Source organism: Chrysochloris asiatica, unplaced genomic scaffold, assembly GCF_000296735.1.
Source record: "Chrysochloris asiatica unplaced genomic scaffold, ChrAsi1.0 scaffold00018, whole genome shotgun sequence".
Lineage (NCBI taxonomy): Eukaryota > Metazoa > Chordata > Mammalia > Afrosoricida > Chrysochloridae > Chrysochloris > Chrysochloris asiatica.
In genome coordinates, this window is record NW_006408536.1 from 669,373 (window position 1) to 679,271 (window position 9,899).

The 9,899-nt window shown below is 42.0% G+C and overlaps 1 pseudogene; it reads right to left on the minus strand.

The window, feature by feature from the left end:
• Window positions 1-4,752: 4,752 nt before the first annotated feature.
• On the minus strand, window positions 4,753-7,624 carry LOC102829381 (annotated as a pseudogene).
• Between the last annotated feature and the right edge of the window lie 2,275 nt (window positions 7,625-9,899).

The window sequence follows — 9,899 nt, forward strand, 5'->3', positions numbered from 1 at the left end:
GTCAAAGATACATTATAAAAGACTGTACATTGGTTTACTTATCCATTGGGAATCTCTTGTTCTCCCTTCAAATTATTCTTTCTTGAATTCCAGAGTCATTATATAATCCTTAGATTTAGAATCACTTTTCACCATTCTGCCTGGGCACTGTTTTGTATTTGTTTTTTCACATTTCTCCCTGATCGTTTTGAAATTGCTTTGATCTGATAAACAGCCTTAAGTTATCCTGTTTCTTGTGCCCTAAAATCATGTGCCATCTATTTCCAGTCCACACTCTGTCTGTAGTTCCTGTAGTCCCAAGCTTATGAAAGACCAGAGTCCTGGTGTGGCACTGTGGGTTAATGCACCAGACTGCAAAGCCATTTGAACTGCAAGGTTCATGGTTCAAGCTCACCAGTTGCTCCTCAGAAACCCTATACAGGGTCACTGTGGGTCAAAATTGACTTGACGGCACTTAACAACAACATCAATGAAAGACCAGAAATATCTAGATCAGAGGACAGCATTCAAGGAAACTGGATACAGACCTATCTACAGATGGTATTTAAAACCCCGAGGCAAGGGAATAATAATTATGGTATAGATTTGGGACCTAGAACGCAGAGAAATGCCTATAAATGATAGAACCAAGGAGAGTTAAGGGGAGACAAGAATTTAAAACTAAACTCAGAGAGAGAGATATTTTTTTCTCAGTGAAAGGCTTTATATGAGGGGACTACAAAAAGGTTTTGGGGAAATTCTCTTATCCTTGATTCTATTTTTCCACAACTTCCGCATACATATGAGATTACTGAATATACCATGAATTGGGTCAGGCGTACCTTAGTCTTCAAGCTGACATCTTTGCGCTTCAGCACTTTAAAAAGGTCTTGTGCTGCAGATTTGTCTAATGCAATGCGTCGTTTGATTTCTTGACTGCTACTTCTGTGAGTGTTGATAGTTGATCCAAGAAGAATGAAGTCTTGACAACTCCAATCTTTTCTCCGTTGATAAGAATGTTGTTTATTGGTCCAGTGATAAGGATTTTTGTTTTCTTTACATTGAGATGTAATCCATACCGAAGCCTGTGCTCTTTGATCTATATCAGTAAATATTTTAAGTCCTCTTCACTTTCAGCAAGCAAGGTTGTATCATCTGCATACTGCAGGTTGTTAATGAGTCTTTCTCCAATCCTGATGCCACAGTTTTATTCATAAAACCCAGCTTCTCAGATTATTTGCTCAGCATACAGGTTGAATAAGTATGGTGAAAGAATATAACCTTGTTGCACACCTTTCTTAATTTTAAACCATTCAGTGTTCCCATGTTCTGTTGCAATAACTGCCTCTTAGTCCAGGTACAGATTCCTCATGAGCACAATTAAGTGTTCCGGAATACTCATACTTCTCAATGTTAGCCTTTGAGTAGTCAACAGAGCACAGATAACCACCTTTCTGGTATTCTGTGTTTTCAGACAAAATCCATCTGACGTCAGCAATGATATCCTTGTTCTACGTCCTCTCCTGAATCCGGCTTGAACCTCTGGAAGTTCTCTGTCAATGTATGCTTGCAGCCATTTCTGTATTACCTTTAGTAAACTTTACTTGCATGGGATATCAAAGAGATTGTCTTTCCATTGGGTCACCTCTCTTTGGATCGGGCACAAATATGTATCTTTTCCAATCAGTTGGTCAGATAGTTGTCTTCCAAATTTCTTGGCAGAGATGAGTGAATGCCTCCAGTGCCACCTCACTTTCTTGAAAGATTTCAATTTTTAATCCATCAATTCCTGGTACCTTGCTCTTTGCCAATTCCTTCAATGCAACAACCCAGGAGCTGCTCCTAGGAAACCCTGTATAAGGTCATTATCAATCTAAATTGACTAGACAGCACTTAACAACAACCACAACATGGGTAGATGCCACCACTCATCTGTTAGTTTGCTGTATTGTGGTGGCTTGTGTTTTACTGTAAGGCTTGAAGCCTTACAGTTTTAAATACAGGCAGGTTCATCCATTGTGGACAGGTTTCATCAGAACATTCAGACTAAGTCATAATAGGAAGGAGAGGTGGACTACTTCTGAAGTGTTAGTCACTGAAGACCTTATAAATATCAGCAGAATTTAGTATAATGCCAGAAGATTAGCCCCTCACGTTGAAAGGTACTTAAAATATGGCTGGAAAAGAGTTGCCATTAATGATATGGATGGAACAAAGCTTTCAGTAGCTTCATTTGCTGATGGGGCAAAACTCAAAATGAGAAGAAAGAGATGAAATATCAGAACCTGAAAATTACAAAGTATGAAATTAGGAAAATTGAAGTTGTCAACAATAAAATGGAATCCATAAAGATAGCTATACTAGGACTGCCAGAAGAATAAACAAACCTATCTTGGAAGAAGTACAGCCAGACTCCTTAAAGACGAGGATAGCAAGACTTCCTCTCAGACTTTGGATGTTATCAGGAAGTACCAGTTCCTGGAGAAGGACAGCATGTTTGCAAAAGGGTCAGCAAAAAAAGAGGACAGACATTCAAGGAGATGGATTGATACAGTGACAGTAACAATGGGCTCATTGTTGGGTAGTTTCTAACATTCACTTTAGCTTACTCTGCATTCAAGGGGAAGTTTCAGAGCCTCTTCTGACATCCATTTTGGTCTTTCTTTCTTGTCTTTTTAATGACCTTTTGCTTTCTTTATGTATGATGTGCTTGATGTCATCCTACAACTCTTCAGTCTTCAGTCATTAGTGTCTAATGCATGAAATCTGTTCTTGAGATGGTCTCTAAATTCAGGTGAGATATACTCAAGGTCATATTTTGGCACTTATATACTCGCTTTAATTTTATTCAACTTCAGTCTGAACTTGCATATGAGCAACGGATGATTGGTTCCACTGTCTGCCTCTGGCCTTCTTTTGGCTAATGGAGCTATTCCACCATTTTTTCCCCACAGATGTAGTCAATTTGATTCCTGTGTATTCGATCTAGTGAGTTACATGTATATAATTGCCTTTTATGTTGTTTAAGAAAGATGTTTGCAATGAATAAGTGGTTGATATTTCATAATTCTGTCATGTGATCTACAGCATCATTTCTATCACCAAGGCCATATTTTCTAATTATTGATCCTTCTTCTTTGTTTCTAATCTTCACATTCCAATCACCAGTAATTGGTAGATCTTGGTTGCATGTTTGATCAACTTCTAACTGAAGACATTGGTAGAATTCTTCAATTTCATCCTCACTGGCTTTAGTGGTTGGTGCATAAATTTGAAATATAGTGGTATTAACTGGCCTTCCTTGTAAGCGAATGGATATTATCCTACCACAGACAGCATTATACATCAAAACAGATCTTCATCATAGATCTTGAAATCGTCTTTTCAAAAAAATTTTGCACGGTTAATTTTCCTAATAGAACATGGTAAAGCAAGGCCAGAATTCCTTCCTGAGGAGTCTGGCAGCGATCCTCTCACCCAGATCAGCCTTGCCAAGTGCTTACTCAGTTTCACCAAGTTAAGCTTCTCATACTGGGCCAGGACCTGAGTGTCTGAGAAACAGTCGTTCCTGTGATGGACCAGGGTGTCCTCCCAAATTCTGGGCATCCAGGACCTGGCATTTTTTCACAGCAGATGGTGTTTGCCTTAAGTGCTATGGTCATCATTGGAGAGTCCCAAGTCCCTTCCCTGCTTGGAGGCCCCATGGAGGGAAGGGCTGGAGGCCTGCAGGGCCCACCTGGTGCTGTCCGAGACCCTGCTTCTATGAGCGCTGACCCTGCCATTGGCTTCCTTGCCCAGACAACCTCCCCACTTGGCCCACTAAGGGGCACAAGGAACTCTCTGCACCCACCTTGCATTCCTAGAGATGAGACCGCCAAGACTTTGTTCAGATCAATCAGGATGTGGGTTGGCAAGCCTAGGGGAGACTCAGATTGGGAAATGCCCTCTATGTGTGCTATGGTCTTGAGCCAAAGTGTCATTTTTGTCTGAGATGCTCAGACAAAGGGCTTTGGGCTGAGAAATAGGAAGGGAGGGCCCAGGGCACACTCACATCCCAGCCTCCCAGGCTTTTCACTGGGTTGGGATCCATGAATGTTATCCCTAGAGATAATATTCCTGTGTGCTCTGTTTTTATGGAGATCAGTGTCTGGAGACCCAAGTTCACTGTCCCAGGAAGCACCGAATCACTGACCATCACTAGCACCCAGGATTTGCTGTGAGAGAGGCCTGCTTATTATCTACCAAGTGGAAAGCTCTATGCTGACTCTTGTCACCTTCTGAGACCCAGGAAAAGCCAAAAGCTATGCTGAACTCAGTGATGGAAAGTCTGAAAGGCTCAGATCCTGACCATAATTCTAGCAACTGGCTACCTTACGATCTACATGTACATGTTTATGTGGGAGCAAGTTCATCCCCTGCAGTTGGTTCCCTTGAAACGTTAAGTCTCAATATCTACCTTTCTTTAATTTTTTCCCCTGCTGTCACTCCAAGGTCTCCGACACCTCATCTTAGTTGTAATGAGATGGGTGAAGTTGACATAGTTTATTAGAGCAGTAGATCCTATCATAGTGCCCAACCCTCAGGACTCCTTAGCAATTAGGGAAGCAAAGAGACCCACCCCAGCCACACTCTCTTTCTATAATTCTGATATGAAAGTTCACCAGATGCAGCCTCATTTCTATGAGCTGAAAAGTGCTAGGAAAATGACTGTCAGAGGGATAGAAGTTGACAGGGTAGACATCGAGGAGGTCAGGCCTGCTGTGGGAGGAGGTCTTATTTTGGGGTGACTGCCCCCAGCTGTTTCATCTTCTGTTCTAAGGCTTTGTCTGGAAGCAGGACCTCCACAGTGCAACTGACCTTCTTGGCATGAATGAAGCTATTGTTGCTGTTAAGTGCCAATGCATCAGTTCCAACTCACAGCAACCCTGTACAGAGTTTCCAAGGAACAGCTGGTGAGTCTGAACCACTGAACTTGTGCTTTCTCCTACAGTGCCATACCAGTACTCCAAATGAAGCTGTTGTTGTTGTTGTTAGGTGCCATCAATTCAGTACAGACCCATAGCGACTTTATGCACAGCAGAACGAAACACTGCCCGATCCTGGGCCAACCTCACTACTGTTGCCACGCTTGAGTCCACTGATGCTGTCACTTGGCCAATCCATCTCATTGGGGGTCTTCCTCTCTTTCTCTGACCCTCCACCTTACCAAACATGATATTCTTCTCCAGCGACTGGTCCCTCCTGACAATATGTCCAACGTATGAAAGACGAAGTTTGGCATCTTGGCCTCCAAGGAGCACTCTGTCTGCATTTCTTCCAAAACGCATCTATTGGCTCTTTTGGCAGCCCATGGCACTTTCAATATTCTCCTCCAACACCATAACTCAAAGCATCAATTCTTCTATGGTCTTTCTTATTCACTTCCAGCATTCACACGCATATGAGGTTATTGAAAATGCCATGGCTTGGGTCAGGTGCACCTTAATCCTCAAGCTGACATCTTCGCTCTTCAACACTTTAAAAAGGTCTTGTGCAACAGATTTGCCTAATGCAATATGTCGCTCGATTTCTTGACTGCTGCTTCCGTGAATGTTGATAGTTGATCCAAGAAGAATGAAGTCTTGACAACTTCAATCTTTTCTCCATTGATAAGAATGTTGTTTATTGATCCAGTGGTGAGGACTTTTGTTTTCTTTACATTGAGATGTAATGTATACCAAAAGCTGTGGTCTTTGATCTTCATCAGTAAATGTTTTAAGTCCTCTTCACTTTCAGCAAGCAAGGTTGTATCATCTGCATATTGCAGGTTGTTAATGAGTCTTCCTCCGATCCTGATGCCACATTTTTCTTCATATAACCCAGCTTCTAGGATTATTTGCTCAGCATACAGATTGAATAAGTATGGTGAAAGAATACAACTTTGTAGCACACCTTTTTAAATTTTAAATGATTCAGTGTTCCCATGCTCTGTTTGAATAACTGCTTCTTGGTCCATGTACATATTCCTCGTGAGCACAATTAAGTGTTCAGGAATACTCATACTTCTCAATGTTGCCCATAGGTTGTCATGATCCACACAATCGAAAGCCTTTGCGTAGTCAATAAAGCATGGGTAAACATCTTTCTGATATTCTCTGCTTTCAGCCAAGATCCATCAGACATCAGCAATGATATCCCTCATTCCACGTCCTCTTCAATATCCAGCTTGAACCTCTGGAAGTTCTCTGTCAATGTATGATTGTAGCCATTTCTGTATTATGTTTAGCAAAACTTTACTCACATGGGATAGCAAAGAGATTGTCTAATGATTTCTTCATTCCATTAGGTCACTTCTCTTTGGAATGGGCACAAATAGGGATCTTTTCCAATCAGTCAGCCAGATAATTGTCTTCCAAATTTCTTGGCAGAGATGAGTGAGTGCCTCCAGTGCCGTCTCACTGTATTGAAAGTTTTCAATTTTTATTCCATCAATTCCTAATGCCTTGTTCTTTGCCATTTCCTTCAATGCACCTTGGACTTCCTCCCTGAATATCATTGGCTCTTGATCATATGCTACCCCTTGAAGTGGTTGAACACCAACCATTTCCTTTTGATAGGTATTGTCACCACAAGACATAGATGCCAGGATGGCTGCAGATGAGAGTCTTATCCTCAGGCACCATGTGGGCATTGTACCTATGGTTGGACAGTACCTCTATCATCTCTCTGGCCTGCTGCTGCGTCTCCATCTTCATCTTCAGGAAAATCCAAAGCCAATGTCTGCTCTTCTGACATGAACTGCCACCTGACGACACAGTGGGGGAGGAAGATGTTGTACTCCACTTGGTGAGAGGAACCACGGGAGATCTGTACACCATGCTCATATTGCTGTTTCACCTGGTGGCACACATATTACTTGATGTCACCCCCATAGTTGATCTTGGATTGACACATGGGGTTTCCATCAGGGTCAGTCATGGTGCTCCACAGGCAGTTGGTCAAAGCCAATATGTTTCAGTAAAACTTCCTTCAAAGTTTCCTTCCAGAGCTATGATCTTCCTACGAGTGTCCTCACTCAGAATGGGTTTGACAAGATTCCAAGCCACAGGAAACAACTTGGGGGATTTAACAACAAAAAGAAGCTTCCATGTTTTGGGATAATTTCCCTCAAACCTGAAGATAAACTTGCCATAGGCTTCTACAGCAGGTTTCCAGAGATGCTTAAGGTCAAGTGCCTCACAGTCATAAGTTTTCTTCCCCACTTTGTTGTTTGTTGGCCAGACTTGTGCAGAAGCAGCTCACAGTCCCAACTCTTTATCCTGAGCAGGTCCTGTTTGGTGGTTGAGAACAACAGTTCCTTGGCATCCAGAGGTCCAATGATATACCAGACAGGACAGCCATTCTGGTTGTAGCCACACATGCCCCTTGACAAATACTGTTGGACCACCTCTGGAGGCTGCCAGCTGATGATGTTAAGGTCCTTTTGCTTCCAGTACTCCACGTGATTCCAAAGTATGGCCTCTGACTTCTGCATGTCAAAACTTCTTGCTCAGAGGAAATAGTCATCTGGATTTGGCAGGGTGGGCAGCATATCCGGGACATTCTCCTGAAACTTGTCCAGGGCCTCCTTCTGCTTGGGGCTCAAGTTGCCAACTTTGCTGCTCATTGTGGCTTCGGTGGCAGCGGATGGAGCCTGGACTCATTCTTTTTGACAGTGAATGTGACACGATTCATCTCTGGTAGCGTAGTGGTTACGAATCAGGCTGCGAACTTTAAGGTCAGCGGTTCGAAACTACCAGTCGCTCCGCGGGAGAAAGATGAGGCTTTCTACTCCCGTAAAGATTTACACCCTCAGAAACCCTGTACAGGGTCTCTATGGGTCGGAACCGACTCGACGGCACTTAACAACAACAACAACAACAACAGCTGTCTTATATGGCACAGTGGGCTAATGCGTCAGACAGCAAAGTCATTTGAACTACATAGTTGGTGGTTCAATCTCACCAACTACTCCTTGGAAACCCTATACATGGTTGCTATGGGTCGAAGCAACAACAACAACAACAACTGTCTTAAAACTTCTTAGAAATAAACAAACATCTCGAGGGAATGATTCACCAGACCTGCAGGCTCAGGACCAAGGTCTTGGGGGACACCAAGGTCAACTGGCATAGCCACACACACACACAAAAAATAGTCCACAAAGATAGTGTTGTACATACTAGTCTGTGGAGTAGTGAATGGGGTCTTAAAACCTTGGGAAAGGAAATCTATAGTGCAACTATAGGTCTCTTCCTATCTGGAGCAAAGAAGTGTGAAGAAAATCAAAGATGCATAAAAACAATTAGTCCAATGAAGTTAATTCAATTGAACAATTAGTTCATGACCACATTACATGAACTTCAGTCTCCATGACCTTGAGACTAGAAGAACTAGGTCAGGGGTGGGGAATCATTGTTCTGCCAAAATTTGTAACATCATTCATGGGCCATACAAAATTATCAACTTAAAATTAGCCTTCTATATTTGGTCAAACATTTCATTAACTCACCCCTAATGTGATGGCTGAAACTGCAGTTGCCTTGGCAGAGCCAGACCAAATGATTTCAGGGGCCTTATACAGCTTCGGGCCGGACGTTCCCCACTCCTAACTAGGTGGTGCTCAGCTACCACTGCTGACAGCTCTGAAAAGGGTCACCTTAGAAGGCCCGAGAGTGTTCACCACTCATTTGTCATTTTGTTTTGTGTTGCTGTGATGCTGGAAACTATGTGACTTTGCTACCTCTTTAACAATATATACTCTCCTAATCTTGTAACATTTCTAAATTCATCTCCCTATGTTCCCACACATAGTAGATGCCTCCCACAGGTGTTGTGGTTAACTGCTGGGGAGTTAGCCTCTGACTCATGCCATACCTTGCATAACAGAATGAAATGCTGCTTATTCTGTGGTATCCCCGTGATTCGTTGCAGATCGGATTAATGTAATCCATAAGGTTTTCATTGACTGATTATCAGGAGTAGATCTCCAGGCCTTTCTTCTTAGTTCATCTTAGTTTGGAAGCTCAGCTAAAACCTCTTCAATATCATAACAACACATAAACCACACTGACAGATGGTGGTGGCTGGGCATGAGACTAGAAATTAAATATGGACCTCTTTCATGGAAGTCCACCACTCATCTGTCAGTTTGTCATACTGTGGTGGCCTGAGTGTTGTTGAGATTCTGGAAGCTATGCCAGCAGTAATTTAAATGCCAACAGGGTCATCCATGGTGGACAAGTTTCAACAAAACTTTCAGACAAAGAAAAAGGAAAGGCAGACTACTTCTGAATGTTTAGCCACAGAAAACCTTCTGAATAGCAGGAGAACACTGTCGGATATAGTGCCAGAAGATGAAAACATTATGAATAGTAGCCAAACATTGTCAGGTATAATGAAAGAAGATGAGCCCCTCCCTCAGGTTGGAAGGCATTCAAAATGTAGCTTCAAAGTAGAGTTAACTTTAACATGGATGGAGTTAAGTTTTCAGACCTTCATTTACTGATGGGGTATAATCCAAAACTAGAAGAAACAGCTGTAAACATCCATTAATAAACAGATTGTGGAATTTACGAAGTATGAACCTAGGAAAATTGGAAGTTGTCAAAAATGAAATGGAATGCATAAAGAACAATATCCAGGCATTAGTGAGCTGATATTTTGAATCAGACAATGATATGATGTTGCATTCTTCATCAAAAAGAACATTTCAATCTATCTTGTAATACAATGGTGTCTATGATAGTATAAAGAAGTCCAGTTAATACCACTATTATTCAAATTTACACACCAACCTCTAAAGCCAGTGATGATAAAGTTGAAGAATTCTACCAACTTCTTCAGCCTGAAACTGATCACAATTGCAGTCAAGATTCATTGATAATTACTGGTGATTGGAA